Source organism: Callithrix jacchus, chromosome 11 (genome assembly GCF_049354715.1).
Source record: "Callithrix jacchus isolate 240 chromosome 11, calJac240_pri, whole genome shotgun sequence".
NCBI lineage: Eukaryota > Metazoa > Chordata > Mammalia > Primates > Cebidae > Callithrix > Callithrix jacchus.
In genome coordinates, this window is record NC_133512.1 from 114609605 (window position 1) to 114627438 (window position 17834).

At 50.1% G+C, this 17834-nt stretch overlaps 1 protein-coding gene across 7 annotated transcripts in view; it reads left to right on the forward strand.

Moving 5' to 3' along the window:
* Nucleotides 1-11326: 11326 nt before the first annotated feature.
* The window catches only part of PLXNA4 (plexin A4), a 458580-nt gene continuing 452072 nt past the window's right edge, over nt 11327-17834 (forward strand). For all 7 annotated transcript variants that reach the window (XM_078343727.1, XM_078343726.1, XM_078343725.1 and 4 more), the window contains exon 1: nt 11327-12220. The gene's annotated coding sequence lies outside the window, so the exon portion shown is untranslated. The remainder of the gene's footprint in view (nt 12221-17834) is intronic.

Below are 17834 nucleotides of genomic sequence, written 5' to 3' on the forward strand. Positions count from 1 at the left end.
CCTTCCTTCCTTCTTTCCTTCCTCTCTTCCTCAAGGTGTGTTCTCTCTTTCTGTAGTTTTTATGCCTGAATACGCATGAGGAATTAGGGAGGGAAATTATGATCAGGTCGGAAAGATGTTGATAAAGCCAGGAGGGAGGAAAATATGGGTGCTTTAGTTTTATTTTCAGGAGAAGAAAATGATGTCAGTGCTGATGATACTGATTGCAGTACAGGAGGAAGCATAATTGGGAATGGCAAAGAGATATTTAGACAAAATTTGGGACTCATGCAGAATAAGTAAACATACATTCTTTCACAGAGAGGTGCACTGATGATAGAATAATTTCTCCCAGGGGAGCGATGAGAATTCTATTGTTCAGGTAATTTAAGACAAACTAGAGGAGGAAAGAGGAGTCATTATTTTTAGTTTGTGGAATGTCCACAGTGTAGTTAGGCATAGGACAAAAACCCCTCCAGCCCCCAGGTTCACAGTCCATAGGATGAGATGACACTGCCCGACAGTGTGTTCATCCCCTGAGGCCTCTCGGAGATGTTAAGATCTCTGGCCTGGTTTTCAGGACCTTATTAACTGTTGAAGCCTTCACAAGGTTAAGGGGGTAGGAATGGAGAAATGGAAAGGGTTCCCCATGGAAAGTGAGAGACCACCTAGTGAAAAGGGAGACAAAAGGAATCTGGACATAGAATGAAGAAAGACTGGGAATGCTGGGGAGTGTGGAATGGGATGAGTGTTTGAAGACCAAAGAGAAAAATAAATAAAAATCAGAACCCTGGATTATATGAACATCCAGTAGAACGTGGAGACATGAAAAATGAATTCATATGGGCCAACGCCAAGAGGAAGATAGCACATGTGATGAATGAGGTATACAGCACGGAGTAGGGAGAGGCAGCGTTTAATCAAGCTCGGTCTACTCCTTCTCTTCATCCCACCCTTGACCCTATGTTTCTGGCTTCATACTTGACTTCCCTCCTTGGTAATCATCTTGGGTTGGATATTGGTTCTCTTCCCTAGGAGTTACCCCCCCAAGCATTCAGGTCAATCCTATAAGTATCTACTGAGTCAATGCAAAGCCTATGACACTGTAGGGCATACGTGATAAATACAGAGCAACAAACATCTCAAACCTCTTGAGACACCAGAGGTCATTCAATCTGAACTCTAGTCTTCACTGGAGCATCACCTGGTTTCTGCCTGACCATGCGAAGTGATGGAGAACTCACCACCACTCACGGAAATTTATTTTATCTTTAGAGATCTCTGTTAGAAAGACACTCCTCACATCAAGCCAAAATATGTCTAAATAAGCTAAGTTCCATTCTCTGATCCTACTTTCGCATCTTGAAGTTACACAGAAGGAATGCAGCAGCTCTTCTCTTTGACAGCCCTTCAAATATTTGAAGCCGTTACATTCCCTTGAGCTTCACTTCTCAAAGCTGAACATCACCAGTTACTTTGATTGTTTCAAATTAATTCCCTTCTGAGCTTGGCCACTCTCCTGAATGAGCTCAAAGTTGTCATAAAATGCTTAAAGTGTGGGGCCTTGAGCTCTATGCAGTATCTTGCAGGTATAGTCTGCCTGTCTCAAAGTTGAGTGGGACTGCTTCCTTTAGGACTCCATTCTCTGTTAATATAGCTTTTGATCCCATTGACTTTGGCAGCATTTCACTGTTGATTCATATTGAGCTCATTGTCAACTTCAGCTCATACTTTGTTTTTGGTTTGAGACAAGGTCTCACTCTGTTACCCAGAATAGGGTACAGTGGTGCAATCACGGCTCACTGTAGCCTCGACCTCTTCCCTGGGCTCAGTCTTTCCACCTCAGCCCCTTGAGTAGCTGGAACTACAGGCACATGCCACCAACCCAGTCATTTTTATTATTATTTTTTAAAGATATGGAGTCTTGCTCTGTCTCTCAGGTTGGAGTGCACTGGTGCCATCTCTCCTCACTGCAACCTCCGCCTCCTGGGTTCAAGTGATTCTCCTGCCTCAAGCTTCTGAGTAGTTGGGACTACAGGCATCTGCCACCACGCCCAGCTAATTTTTAGTAGAGATGGGGCTTCACCATGTTGCCCAAGCTGGTCTTGAACTCCTGAGATCAAGAAATCCACCCACCTCAGCCTTCCACAGTTTTAGGGTCACAGGCATGAGCCACTGTGCCTGGTTTGAGAGTGCCATATCTTTTCAAATGTAGATCTGTTAAGCTCTCTCACCTTTTTCATTCCTTAGAATGGTGCCTCAAGGCAACACCAAAATGCCTTGTCAAGACCCAAAATGCCCAACATTCAGCAAAAGTTTCCTTTTCTTCAGGATGGAGCAGGATTGTAAATACTTATATTTAATATTTTTCTTTTATTGCAGTCATAGACAAATGTGATGACCATGTCTCCTCTATCTTTATCCAAATCATTAGTAATTGTGTTGAATAGGATTAGTCTGAGAACAGAGCTCTGACATATACCCTAAGAAAACCTTCCTTCATGTTGTCTTTGATGCATTAATGAACATCTTTGGGGTTTAACCATTGAGTCAATTAATTCACTAGCCGACATTGCCGGTTTTCTACAAGGATTTTATTAAAGAGTCTATTAAATGCCTTGATGCAGTTCAGATGTTCTCTCTTACGTTTCCTTGATCTAAAAGCCTCACAGCCTTGTTGAGTTAGAGAGCAAGACCAGCCTAAAAAAGTTCGTCCTTTGTGATTACTATGGACTAAATGTGTCATCCCACTTCCAATTCATATGTTGAAGCCCTAATCCTCAAGGTGGGGCCTTTGGGAGGTAATTAGGTTTAGATGAGGTAATGAGGGTAGAGCCCCCACCCATGACTCCTTATAAAAAGAGGAAGAGTCACTTGAGATCTCTCTCTGCTTGAATGACCAAAAAAGAGTCATCTGAGGGCATAAACAAGAAAGGAGCCATCACCAAGAACCTGACTATGCTGGCACCCTCATCTTGGATTTCCAGCCTCCAGAACCATAAGAAATACACATTTGTCGTTAAAGCCACCTAGTGAGTGGCATTTCATAATAGCAGCCCAAAATGATTAGGGCAGTGATTCCAGATTTATTCCTAGTGATCGGTCCCGTCCTTTTCTAAATAATCGCACACCTATCTTTCAGTGATGCAATGGTCAACTTTGGGGCCGTGCTTACTTGCTGGTGTTTTTCAGAATTCAGATTAGATTCCCCTTTTGCAGAACTGGAATGCCATTTGCCTGTCTCTGGTCTTTCCTTGCCTCTCCCTACACAGCTCCTGATGACATTAATAACAATATGGAGCGTTCACTCGTTGCTATCTAATTGTTTCCTGGCATCGTCATGTTTTTGGCCTGTACCATGTCTGGGTGTTAGTTTTCATAAGTTTCCTGACTCCAGGGTAGAGGCATATTTCCTTTGACTTTTCCCACTTTAGCGTGGAAAGGAGGTTCTGGAGCATCCCTGGAATCCCCACTAATCAATTTAGAGCCAAACAGAAGTTCTCCAGCCAAGTAGGATCCTGGCTGGTCTTTAGGAACTGAGAGATGAAGTCTCATTCTCTGAGACATTTACAGCATCGTGCCTGGGCAGACAGGCTGCTGTGTGACCTTCATGGCAGCCCACAGAAGAGGAGCAACAGGGTGCCTGTGGTAGGAAAGGAGAACAAGGCAAGCTCGGATATGATGCAGATGGGGTGGAGGAGTGGTTGGCTGGATTCGAGAAGAGTGAGCGAGCAGAGGACTGGCGGTGTGAGAAGGACGTTTTCAGCAGCAGTATTTTTTTGTTCATTTTCAACTAGCTTTTTGAAAGATGGAGAACGTAGTACTTGCATGTGGTAAAACGTCAAAAAGAATAAAGAATATGCAACAAAACAAGAAGATACCATATCTCTCTGTCTTTCACTCTGAGGTTTCTGTTGCTAAGTTTTGTGTGTGTTCTTCCAAAATGTTCTATGCATGTACAAGCCTATTTTGTATATTCAAAATATGCAAAGATATAAATGAATACACCATTCTGCCTTTTGCTGTTGTTTTTCAGAGCAGCTTATGTAGATTTACTCCATTTTGTTTTCATTGTGTTTTACATCTGCACCGTGTTCTGTTGTATGGATGTACGGTAATTTTAACAGCAGAGCTTTAAGGAAATGAAAATAGAATTTCTGTCAAACCCAGGGCATTAATCTTAAGTTTGAGGTGGAGGGAGTAAATGACAGGTGTTACCAGATTTGCATTTCAAGCTCCCTGTATACTCGTGGGTCATGCCAACATCCCTTGCCTTAGTTTACTTAGCAGGGAAAGAAAAACAATTTGATTTTAGTGTCAAAAACCAAGAGTAAAGGCTCCTTAACCATAGGACTTAAAAAGAACAGCTAATAGAAAGAGTCCATATTAATATTCTCTTATAATCAAAAGATGGGGTATGGACAGAAAGAAACTCTTACTCTGACCCTGAACTGGGCTGATGCATGAACAATCATTCGAGAACTGGGCAGGCCTGGGTTGACCTACCTTATCCAGGCCCATCATTAGCCCTGCCAGGGGTGTACTGGCAGGTGCTTAACAACCAGCTCTCCACAAAAACAAAAGTCTTGATTTGTAGCATGTGCCGATCCCCATGGTGTGAACACATCCCCAGTGGCTGATCCGGCTGCCGGCCTGGCATCGCTGGCTGCAGAGTTGGGGAGAGATGGTATGATTGGCCCTCCCCAGCCCTCATGTGCTACCACACATGTCTGTGGACTTCAGGCTCCCAGGGTATCTGCTCCCTCTGGACCCCACAAGGGACATCTCACATCTGCGAAGGTTACAGTCAGCAGGGGTGCGTTAGGAGAAAGTCCTTTAAAAACAGAGGAAGAATATGGGGCCTGGCCAGGAAAATAGGGCCAGGAGGAGAATGGAGCCAGGCCACAGAGTCCTGGAGTGGCACACTAAAGTGGGAAGAGGTCACCTTGGGCCTAAGCACTGTCCTCAGAATCTTGGGGATTCTTGGGCAACTGTCTGTGGCTCTCTTTTTCCGCTTAGCATGGACACCTCTGTCCCTTCATTCTTATTCATCATTGCCTCTTCCCTTCTCTCATCTCAACCCTTGTATATGCGTTGACGCTGCTGATAGCAGAGGCACCTCTGCCCCTTAATTCTTCTTCCTCTTGGCCTCTTTCTTCCCTTCTTCTTTCATGCTAACACTTGTATATTCCTTGGCCCTGCTGATAACCTGCAGGCTCCACTGAGCTCTCTGGAAGCTGCTGAGGGCAGAGGAGAGAAGGTGATGTGAGAAGTCCCCATGGGGACTGGTGTGGAGGGAAAGTGGATGATCAGCTTTCAATCACATCTCACTTCTAGTCTTCTTTTCACTCAACCTTCCATCTGCAAGAAGCATCCTTGGGCCTCCCTCCTGCCCTGTGGTGCAGCACGGGTCAGGATCAGGTGCAGGGAACATTTCAGTACCACTGAGCCTGGTGCTCTGCAGGTGCAAGGCCTTACCCTCGAGCCCCATTCAACCCGATCTCCAAAAGGCTCTGTGGCAGAGGCAGGTACCAGACAGCTCGTGAATGTGAACAGGACCCAGCACCGCTTTCTGCCTCTCTCTTAGATGTCTCTGATGGCCAGTACCCTGGAACTGATGCTGGCCCATTTCTAGTGAGTACTGAGTTTGAGCATTCTGGATGTGGATGCTTTCCAGTCTCTTAGTTGGGTTTTCTCATTTCCATTTAATATACTGAGATGTGCTAAGAGGTTTATCCCAGGAGCTCTGAAGGGAGTGACTGGCAGAACATCTATTGGTGCCCAGTCCTGCCCAGTATGAGACTATCATGCATCAAGCATGCTCCCCTTTTTCCTTATTCTAAAGCCAAGTGGGCTCAAATAATAAGTGTAAGAGGTTAATGAGGTCAAGGTCAGAGGAATATCTTCCTTGCAAATCACTGTATCTACTACTGCACAGCAAATCACCTCCAAATCACTGGCCCCATGATGCTTGGACCTCAGTTGGAAGCTTCTGAAGGCTGAAATAATCTGAAGGCTTAACTGGGGCTGCAGGATGAACATCTAGGGTGGCTCACTCATGGGGCTGGCAAGCTGGCACTGGTGGTTCGTGGGTAGGCTCAGTTTCTCACCACATGGCAGCTCAGAGGGACCCAAGAGATCAAGCTGGAAGCTAAAATGTCTTTTTTTGACCTAGCCTTGGACACTGTCGCTTCTTGGTCACTTAAGTCAGCTCTGACTCGGTGTGGGAGCAGACTGCATGAGGGCATGAGTACCTCTGGCTGAGGGTCACTGGGGCCATTTTGGAGGCTGGCAACCACAGTTACTTAGAGCGGCTTACACTCAGACCACCTGGCAACCATATTGTAAATGTGTTACCAGGCAAGAGCATTCAACCCATCAGCACAAATCCATCTTCATCACAAGGAAAACAACTTGAGGCCTTTTTGTCATGCACACCCCAGTTAGAGGGGCCAAGTGACTCATTTAAACTACTCCAGTGTACTAGGCAGTGCCAAGAGAGAGGCCTCATGTGGGAAACATGAACTGTATGCTGTCCTCGGAATTCAGGCATACTATGGGACCCTGTGCCTCCCAGGACTTAATCCCAAGAAGGGTTACACTGAAGTGTTTCTACTTTCTTGTTATAGAAAGACATGGCTCTGGCCAGATCTGGGACTTTGTGACTTTCTGGCCAGTGGAGTTAGGTCGCACCCCCTCCCTCCCTCCATCTCCCCTTACCTCACAACATCCTGGAACTTCTGGTTTCTGTGGTTAAAAAGACAATTTTTTTGGTTAGTTGAAAGAGAAGGAAGACTTCTGTAGAGAGGGTAGTGGATGAAAGGGCCTGGGGAGGAAGGGGAGGAAAATTTGGAGCATGGGAGGCATGGAAGCTGTTTTGGTGTCCAGAGGATCCAGATCCACAGGGTGAGTGTGGAGGAGGAGAGGGGCGTCCTCCCCACCTAAACACCAACCCTGTGGTGTGGCTTGGGAAGCCGTGATATGGCACCAGAGCTTGCCAAGTTTGGCAGTGCAGCCGAATGGAGGTGCCCTTACAGAGGGCACCATGGGGCTGGCAATGCAGAGATGTCCTTCCATCAGATGGCTCATGGGCAGTGGATTTCCAAGAGGGCATTTGTGGTGAATGAAGTGGTGAGACTTACTCCTAAGCACACCCACCAGTGGGGGTCTCGATATAATGGGAGGAGACAGGGAGGGGTCTGTCAGTGGTGGCCAAAGTCTTAACTAGGCAGAAAAGCCTGGGAGTTGAGATTCAGTTGTTAATATCTCTGTGCTCATTTGCACCCACAGGCTAGGGAAGCCTGGAACAGTTGGTTCTACTAAGAATACCCAGCCACCAAGTTCAATCTACTAGTAGGCACTGTGGTGACATAGGGATGTTCTTCCCCTCCCCTTCCTCGAAAGGCACTCACCTCTCTTATTCATCCCTCTGTCTCCTAAGGGACAGAACCCTTGGCTTAGTCCCTTAGGAGACAGAGGGATGAATAAGTTACTTTGAATGAACTGAGAATCCTGAGAGCTGATGCCCATCCCTCGAAATGGCAGCATTCAAGGAGGATGCAGATTAAAAGCCGCTGGAGTGTGCTGTGGGCATCTGGTGACATGTGCAAAAAGCAGGAGACGGAGGGGACCCTGGCCTCACCCATGTCACTGCGGAAGGCTCCTTCCTCCTGCCTCTTCGGCTGAACTGTAGGATACCGATGATTTTTCTGCTGTCCTGCAGGTGGCGCCACAACGTAGGTTTTTAAGCTGCTGACTGTGGTTTCTCTCCAGTGCGAGGTACAAGACCCAGTCATGGGGGTAGCTCTTGGGGGAAAGAAAATGTGTCTCCAGCACCACCAGGCTCTGGTGATTTATTTAACGAGCAAATCTGGCTTTTATCAACTTAAATAGCAGCACTGTTCCTAGGCTAATAAAATGGTGGTAGCTAAGTGAAGGGAAACGTAAGGATTTCTTCTCCTCTCTCCTATTAAATTGGTCCTTTTATTCAGCCGTGAGAGATGAGCCAATACTTTTTCTGTCTCAACCCAGCAATAAACCCCAACCCAAGTCCCACAGACATAGCTTCTTTAGAAAACAGGACTCTGTGAAGCAACTTGCCATTTAGCTTCTCCCTCTTGTGGCCATGGTCCAGACAATAATATAACCAGCCTCATGACCAGGCGAGGGGTCGAGGGAGGGACTCACAGAGCAATTGTCTGCAGGAGACAGCTAGATGGCCCTACTTGAGTCTCCCTTAGCCCTCACCAGTTGGAGGGGGTGGAGGAGGTCTGAGAACCAAAGGGCTAATGCAGAAACATGTTTTGAACTGTGATAAGATGCTGCCTTTGCCTGTGTGTTTATTGATGGGGTAGGGGCAAGAGAGCAGAAGGCCTACCCTCCTTATATCGTGCTATTTGAAAAAAGAAAAAAAAAAAGATACATTCATCTGGAAAGTGACCCTAATTCCTTACATGTGGTTTGTACTTACCTTAGAGTTTCAAAACACCTTAATAAGATGGTATGTCCTTTGAAAGTCATTGCAACTCTAAGGTGGCATATGTGTCAGGTGATAGGTGGGTATCATCAAGAGGACGTGACCTGCTCCAAATTATAAAGCTGGCCGATGGCAGAGCCAGGAGTAGGACACGCGTCTTCTAACTTTCCGGGTAGAGGCCATATTTATCTCACTCCATTCCATTCTCCTAACTTAAGAGAGTCAATCCAATGGGCCAGCACTGAAAAGAAAAAAAAAAAATCCTCTCCTGTTGCTAATTTGACCCTTTCTGCTACTCCCTCCGATGATGTGATAACTGCCCCCTTCAGTACGCCTTTCACTGTGTCATTCAGTGGAAGGAAAGCAGGGAAAAAGGCACTTTGAGATATGGCTCCATTAACAACGGGAGAGCTGGCTGGGCCCCTCACCTGCCCATGGCTGCTGGTCCAGCTTTTTGCTGTACGTCTTCCTTGTCATTTGGCTCTGTTATTACTCTTCAGGCACCACATGGCATTCATTTCTCTGAATGAAAATAAATGACACCACACACTAGACAGGAGATAAAGAATAATAAACACATTTTATTTGCCACCTCTGAAAAAAGGGGGAAAAAAAAGGTCTTTGACTTCCCTTCCATCCATCAGGAAATGGGCCTGGAACTCAAGCAATACACACACACATGCACGTGCGCGCATGCACACACACACACACACACACACCCGATCCGAGGAGGAAAAAGACAATCAGATTGTATTAAAAATACATGTTGGAATGACTGAGAATGGAGACAGAGCTGTTTTCTCACCTTCCCCCCTTCCTTTCGGCATTTTATGGCATACCCTGAAAGCTGAGCGGCCAACAGACATTCAAAAGGAGTTCCCCCTCCCCTGCTTTTATTGAACGATATTCCTTAAGTAACCCATTAGGGACTTTCATGGGGCTATCTGGGCTGTCACTTGTGGGAATGGCCCATGATGATCCTGTGCAGCAATTTAAAAAGGAACACCTAGAAGCAGTGCCAGGACCAGGTGACACAGGCCTTACATGGACCTGGGGGTAAGGGCCTCCTTCAATTTTGTTTCCTCAGTGCCCAGCTGGCCTCGTGCCAATCCCAGACTTGCATAAAGAGACATTTGGCCCTGGGCTTCCTACCCTCCAGAAGGGCATCCAAGAGGCAGCAGCATTGAGTGATTTTGTTATGTGTGTCTCTGGACTTCTGAAACTAACCTGATACTGTGTGCTGTGTCTCTGGACTTTGGAAACTAACCTGATAATTGTGTGCTTTATCTAGAGTCTGGGATTCAGGGTTTCTGGGAAGAGTGGAGCCAGATCAATGTATTCAAGTAAGCCTAATAAGATAACTCCTTGCTGCTTTCTGGGCCATGCAATACTCAGCAGAGAACCAGAGACTAAAAGGGCTCCACGTTGTCTCCTGGAATATCCTTTGACCAAAGAATCAAACATCTGGTTTCCTCCTCGTTCGGGCTTGGTTCATCTTCTCACTGGTGAGAGCAAAGTTTCAGTGGGCTCCTCTCTGGGTGGGCCACGCCTGACCTACATGCGCTGCTCACCTTGGGGCCTGTTTAAGCTGTCATGTCACAGCTCAGTTCAAAGGCTCCCCAATTCATACAACTTTGATTTCTGTGAGAATATAACCCCTATAGGGAGGTGTAGGAATTCATGCCATTATCACTCACGTCCACCTAATAAGGAGGCTCTGAGATGTTTCGATGGGAAGGATAGTAATGGGCAGGAAGTTGCTGGGTGTGAGGACAGTTAGAGAAGGGACAGGAGGGAGGAGGCCAAGAGCCATGAGTCCTTTAGAGGGTCATCCTTGATGGTTGCCTATTCCGGGGAATGCTTACTGTTGAAGGTACCACTTCCCTGAGACTAAGGTAGGAGCGGGGATGAGGATGAGGGAGGTATGCAGAGAGTTGAGTTAATAGAGGTGGGAATCCCTTCGGTTTCTCTTGGTGAGTGGGCCCGTTCCTGGGGGGATCTAGGCAGAGGTATGGGAGGTAGTGCCACCCACTCCCCATCTCCACTGCCTAAGCCAGAGCCACATGGTGATTTCTTTCTTTGGCCCTCTGTAACCACCCTGATGATGGCATGGCCTGTTCTGGATGTAGTCTAGGATTTAGGGTTTCAGAAAAGAGAGGAGCCAGGTCAGCCACTCAGTATAAACATGACTGGAAAAGTCAGGTTACCAAGCCAGCTCTGGGGCACTTGGCCACTCATGCTCCCTCCTGCAGGCCTGCTGCCATCGGTGTCCTTGGCCTCTTTGGGTTCCATGTGAGGGTAACTTGGTGGGGTGGTGGGAGGGGTTCTGACTAGGAATGGGTGTATTCCTCGGTGTCAGTATGCGCTTGTGTCAGCTCTGAGCACCTGAGGGTCCCTCCGACGGCCAGCACCCAGAGCTGCACCTTCCAAGGGAGGCGGCTGAGTGCCTCCCTCTGAGCGCGCGCCGTGCGCCCGGGTCACCCCTGTATGCGCCCCTCTCCGCTCCCCATTGCCGCCGCCAGGGTGGCTCCGTTCGGGCCGAGGGTACCCAGGGGGTTGTCGGCAAACGTCCGTGCGGGGAAGAGCCAGCGAGCTGGGCGGTGGCGGGTGGGAGCGTGTGCAGCGAGGCGCCCCCAGCCCCCTCTGCCGGCCGCTCTCCCTCGGTCTGGATGTCAGCTGCGAGCTCCGAGCCAGCGAGAACGAGCCAGAGAGGGAGCGGCGGCGGGCGGCGGGCGGCGGGTGGCGGGCGGCGGGGAGGAGAGGAGGCGAGGCGAGGGAGGGAGGAAGGGAAGCAGGGAGGGCGGGAGGGAGGAGAGGAGGACCCAGAGAGCGCCAGGCAGCTGGAGTTTTTGCAGCGCTTGGCCGGGCTTCAATGCACAGCAGCAGCGAGCCGCGGCGGCAGCAGGCAGCCCGGGAGCTCCGGCGGCGGCCGAGCCAGCGGCGGCCCCTCTCCCTGCCCCCTGCAAACTTTGCTAGCAGCCAGCCCGGGGGTCTGGGGGCGCGCCCGGGAGGCCCGGCTCGGCCAGCGGCCGAGCTCTCCGCCGCCGCAGCGCCAGCCGCCGTCGCCACCGCCGCAGCCCCGCGCCTCCCCAGGGAGCAGACGGCGGCTCCAGCGGCCCCCCAGCCCCGGCCCCTGGGCACTGCCCGGCGAGTCCCCCGGCAGGGGTGGGGGCTGCCGCGGCGTGGCCGGCCGCTGGCTACAGGGGGGCGGCCGCTGCTGCCCAGAGAGGCGCGCAGAGGCACCGAGAGCGCTCCCCGGCGGGTCCCCCGTGCACTCGCCGCGCCGGGGCAGCGGCCCGACCGGGCAAGCATGGGCGGCGCGGAGTGACGCCGCCGTGCCCGCTTGGCATCAAGGACATTTAGCCCGCGGGGGTGGGGACGAAGGGGGGCAGCCCCGCGTCGCCACCGCAGCCCCCGAGAGCAGCCGCCGCAGCTGCTCGGGCTCCGGGGCTGGGTGGAGGAAAGGGGTGTTCCGAATCGATCCCCATTTTCCGACCTTTTTGTTGGACATTACGCCCACCTTGGACGCCGCAAGAGGAGCTGTCAAGCACCGCAGGCTCTGATTCAGCGCCCTCCGCGTTTCCCGGCTGCTCGCCGTTTCCCTGTGCCTCGGTGGAGTATTTGCGTTCGGTGCTGGGGCTGGAGGAGGCAGCCACACGCGCGCACACGCACACGTTCAGAGGAGGGCGAGAGGCAGCGGCACGGGCTCCATCTGCAGTGTCAATGCGGCGCTCCCGCTGAATGAGGGAAACGCGGCGCGTCCAGGTAAGGAGCCGGTCGGCTGGGGCGTGGGGCCGGGCGGGCGGGTGGCTAGGGCGGCGCGGCCAGAGAGACCCGAGCCGGCCCGGGAGTACTCGGTGCCCCGGAGCCAGCCCGCGGCACACGCACACGCACACATGCGGGCACACACACAGATCCACACGGGCACATACGGCGCTCGCGCACCTGCCCAGGTCCCACCTGGGCGCCCGCGGAGGTGCAGCGGCCGGAGCAGGGATTTCCCGGGTGCGTTCCCCTCTCACACTCCGGGACTCAGAATTCTCTTCCTTCCCTTCCCCGGGACTTTTGGGGTGGGATTCTGTGTATTACCGGCTGTGCCTCCCACCGGGGGAGGCTGAGGGAGCGAATTTTCAGCTCCCAGCCCCTTTCATCCCTAGCTGGGCTTTAAAACGGGAGAAGTCATGGGAGGTCTCCGGAGACCCACCCAGTGTCATCGCGGCCCCGTGGCCTTTGGACACCCAGGGATTTCAACGGGAGACAGACCCACAGATATTCGGACTCATATTTGGAGAGAGTGGTGGCCCAGCGCGCGGGGAGGAGGCCACATAAGCGGTTGGGGCTGCAGTTCTGTAGGGCGGCGCATATGGAACAGGCACTGCATTTCCCCAGTAAGAGGCAGCACAAATGCCTTTCTGAAGCGTGCACTGCTTCTCCGGGAATGCGCCGAGATTTCAGGCAGAAAGGGGCTTACGGCATCACCGCGTGTGTTGCTTGCCTAGGGAAGGGGTGGGGGCCAGATCCTCCTTAAAAGGTATGACCTTATTCACAGCCTCAGTCCCTGCTTAGCAGCAAGCAGACAGGACTTCGTGACAGAGGACTTGGGTCCCCTCTCACCTCCCTACCTTTCCTGGGCACGTGGGGCTGCCTTTCCCGGTGCCTCCTCCTGTCACATGTCTTTCGAGGTGTCTGAGAAAGAGAACTAGAAGGGGGAAGCACGAGAGGTGTAGTCCTCCAAAAGAGGAGGCTCCCGACCCTCACGACCGCAGCGGCAATGCCCACCGGAGGAGGCAAGGCATTCATGGGTCTGCCAGCGTCCCCCAGAGCCTGGCTGCTGCTCCGAGCAAAGAATCACTCTCCAAAAGCCCATGCTTCAAGGTCCTATTTCCCGAAAACATTTTCATTCTTGTTCTCCCCGGCTGGAGTTTCACAGGCTACTCATTTTAACTTTTTCTGGAGGAGGTAGGAAGTGGTTGGGATTCTAAGGGGCTTTTCCATAGTTCCCTTCTTGGGGTTTAAGAGCAACTCATTTAGGGTCTCAGTTGTCACGGGAGAAGAATGTGAGATCCAAATCAAACAGTATTTTGGAACTGAATATACATGTACAGGCTCCTGTGTTTCCGGAGCTGTCCCTTTGACGTAGCTTTTTGGACAACCTGACCGTATAATTCCCCCCCCAAAACTGAATAAGCTTGCACCCTCTGTCCAAGATCATGTGTTTGGAGTATCCCACAAACCCACCAGTGAGAAAAATATGTTGGGAGTCTTCCAGAACGCGATGGGAGAAGAGCAAACATTCTTTTGAACAAGGAGGCCTCAGTGCTAGGTGCAGAATTTGGGTTGTTTTTGTAAATCCAGAAGATGGGTGCTGAACGAAAGGGCTTTTTCAGCACCCCGACTCCACTATTTCCAAACTTTTTTTCAGCTCCTGCAAAGGTCTCTAGCTAGGCTGGGGAGAAACACAGATGCCCTAGGAGGGAGATTGTATTCCCGCTGTGTGCCGTGTGAGCTGCCCTTCGATTGATTGAAAAGGGTAGATGGAATAAAGCAAATCTCTCACAATGGGGAGACCCCAGTAGGGGGAAGAAACCTTATTTGCTTTTTAAGAATGGTGGGCGTGTGTACACACACAGACCCCCAGATATATACACACATGCATTCTCAGAGTCTGGCTAAATGTGGTCAGCTCCCCCAGCCATGTGTGACAATGGGGTCTACCTCTGTCTTCCAGGCTGGGGAAGAAATGGAACATTTCTCTCCACATGGCCCTCGAGGGCGTGGAGAGGCAGGTCCCACCTACTTGTGCAACAGCACATGGTTTGCAACCGAAATAATGAGCTCCAGCAACAGTGGGTGCCTCCAAGGTAAAAAGTCCCTCCTGGGACCTGGAAGAGGCAAAGGACCAGGGTACAGGATCTTCCTGAAATGACTGCATCTTCCCTGTAGACCCCCACTCCTTTCCTTCCTTTCCTCCCTACCCTCTTTCCTTTCTCATGTATTTGCAGCCTCAGGATCCATCATTTTAATGCAAAGCCAGCAGTCATTATGCTGGTTATAAGCTAAACATCTGGGTTCAAAAAATCCCTGCACTTTCTGCACTTAGCATTAGGTACCAATTTGGTTTCTAGGACAAGGCAGGCATTAATTAACATCTCTGTAAAGCGGAGTATACATCATGCTTTTCTCGCTCTCTTGCCCAGCCCTGGAGCATGCCACGCTGTCATTCACCCTCTCTGCCACTCTTCTGTGCCCTTCCTTTTAAGTTCTCTGAGGTCTTTCTCACTGGGAAGGGAGTCACATTAGAAAAACCCCAGCCACGAATGCTTCTTTTCAGCAGACTCTCACTGCCTGGTAGACTGTGTTTAAGGCAGCTCTCCTGTGAGCACTAGGTGTGGGTCACCTACAAGCTGTTCCTTCTTGCCCAGTCACGTCCTCCTGGGGCTCTCCTCTGTCTTCCCAGGACTTCATCCTGAATGCCCACTGGGATGCTGCAGACATTTCTGGAGGACTCCAAGGCAGTCAACTTGTTCCCTTTCTCCTTCTGTGTGCCTTTCTGTCGCCTGCTGCTGCTACTCCCTGCAGACAGGGAAATCTGCACGGCAGAGTCTGCCTACATACACTTGGCCTCGGGATCCTTTTCATCACAGTGAGGGCTGCTGGGAATGAAGTGGGGGCTTTCTAGGATGGCAGCAGTCCTGAAATGGGAGAGAGCTAAAGGGGCTGGGTCATTAACCGCTCTTGGCTCATAGTTATCATCAGGCTTTGATGCAAAGAAATCGCAGCGGCTCTCTCTCCTCCTAGCCAGCTAGGGGGCATTTCTTAGCCGCTTCTCCCCATCCTCAGCTAGAGAAGGCATTCGCAGACAATGCACATCAGAGACCTGTTGGAGCGGCTCTGTGATGGGTTAGGAGGGGGCGGCAGCAATACAGAAAACACGACCGTGATCTTGGCTGTCATTAGACTATGCGACAGATGTGCCAGCGTTCTCCTTTCTTCTTATTTGTGTCTGGCGCTACCCAATATTAACCTGGCTCAGGCCCTGGGTTATTGAGTAGGTTCATTTCCCTCCCTTGACTCCCCCCTTTCTGTTCCCCCAAACTCCACTTCTCTGCCCCCACCACTCGCTAATCTACCTCTTGGCTTTGTGCGCACATCCGCCAGCCCATTCGCCCTCAAATTTGCGGCACTCCAAGAAATCAATATAACATGAATTTAACGACAGCTGGGTGATTAAGTGTTATTTATATTTAAGAGCGGCATTTTAAAAAGACGTCTCACTAATAAATCAAACGGCTGTTTGGGAGATGCACATGATGAGGGTAATTGGCCTATAGGCTCTACTGAGCTATGCTTGGTCCACACAGAGCCCTGCAGACAGGACACTGTCTCTTTAAAAGCCGTAGGCTCCACTGCTCCCTCCGCACACTCCCACCTGATGCCCGCTAGCTGCCTAGACTTTCTCCTTCTTCTTTCACGTTGTCCTTACTGACCAGGCTGTAGCGTTCAAGTTGTGGCAGGAAGGTGGAGCCTTCAGGGAGACTGAAGGGGGCTCTGCTGCTAAGTGGTAAGAGATGGATCTTAAAACGAAAGGCAGGCAGGGGTCCTGATTCCCAGAGCCCAGGGCTTGTTCCCAAGGAGGAGGCTTCTTCCCTGCGTGATATGAAGCAGCCTGGAAGAAGAGCTTCCCGAGTCCCTGTGTGAGTCTGTGTAAGCTCCCCTGTTCTGTCCTGTGGCATCAGCCTCCCAAGGGAAGAGGCTGTGAAGACGTTAGTATTGGTTTCAGTTCTTGTAAACACAGTGGAATGGAAGATGATAATTAATGATGATGGTGGCCAATATTTATTGAGCGCTCATTTGGGTTAGGCACTATTTAAGTAGTTTGCCTCATAACAACCCAAATAGGCTATTACTGTCCTCATTTTCTCCAGGAGGAAACTGAGATGCAGGAGGTTAAGGACTTTGTCCCAGATCACACAGCCACTTAGTGATGGAGCCAAATCTCACTTGCGAGCAATCTGACCTTACATATCACTGCGCTGCTTGCCTCCTTAGAATTTACGTGCTCACCATATTGCTGCCCCTTCTGGAGGTTTGTGGGTGAGTGCCTGGGAGGAAGTTTAGAATATCTGACCCTAGTCTCTTGCACTACCTCTGTGACGTCAGGCAAATGTGTTTATTCATTAAGCCTTGATTTCCCCATTCATCAAGGGGGATGAGTTGTCTCCTTGGCTGTTGGTGGGTTATAAAATTGCATGGATCATTCTAGTAGAGTGCTCAGGTCCTGAGGGGGCCTGTCACCTCATTTGGCAATTCCCATTTTCTCCTGGGGAAAAATAAGGAGTAAGTGAATGAATGAATGAGTGAAGTCCTCATCTTCGCTTTTGATTCTATGAGGCTCTGATTCTGATAGGAGTCTAGTTCTCCCTGGTGACTGCTTCAGATTGCTGGTATTGCGGAAACAACACTTTCTCATTTCATCTTTAAACTAGCCGTGCAAGGTAGGTATTGTTTATTCCCATTTTGATAGCATAGAAACTAAGGCTGAGAAGAGAGTTTAGGTGACATGTCCAGGGCCCCAGGTTGCTAAGGGATAGAGAGTTTTTTCACTCTTGAGCGAAGATTCTTTTACCATTACACAGCTCATGGTAGGTGCTTGACACTTGTTCTTTCATTCATTCATTCATTACCTCTAGAGTTTCCGACTTCAGGATCCAGAAGCAGGGAAGAAATCTGTGCCTGGGGACATCATGCCATGCTGGGTGCCTGGATCCTGTGGTGGTTGCAGCAGAGACTCATCAGATGTTGGTGCCAATGGACTGTGTCGGGGGATAGATATCCTATAGCACTTACAGGAATTTTGATAGGTCCCCATTTGTACGAAGAAAATAACTCACACCTGAGATGGTGCAGGCTGAGTGAAGCATTAGGAATTATATCCTGATGCAAAAAGGTGTGGGTGCCCTGAAGGAGCTCATAGGCCTGGTTGGGTTCTGTCCCACTCCAAAACCATTGCTAAGCTCAGTCCTTCTGGTCTGAACATTTTAGGAAACAGCCACAAGTGAGGAAATTTGGTTACTTGCCTTTTTTTTTTTCATTTTCTCCAAAAGAAAATGAAAGAAAAAATCTTTATCCCACGTGTTATTTCTTTGACGTCTCTACACTGTGAGGTAAGTGAAGGTTCTGTCCAACTTGAGGTGGCTAGAAGGGGTGCACTTGGAATTGTATCACCTCCCCGGGGCAGCAGTAGGAATGAGTGAATAAAACATAGCGAGGTACAAACTGAAACCAACAGGTGTTGGCGAGATCTCAGGCATCCCTTCTTTTCCTTCTAAGCTTGGATCTTTCCCTCCCCCTCCATAGCGTTTCCTCCATGAACCAGGAT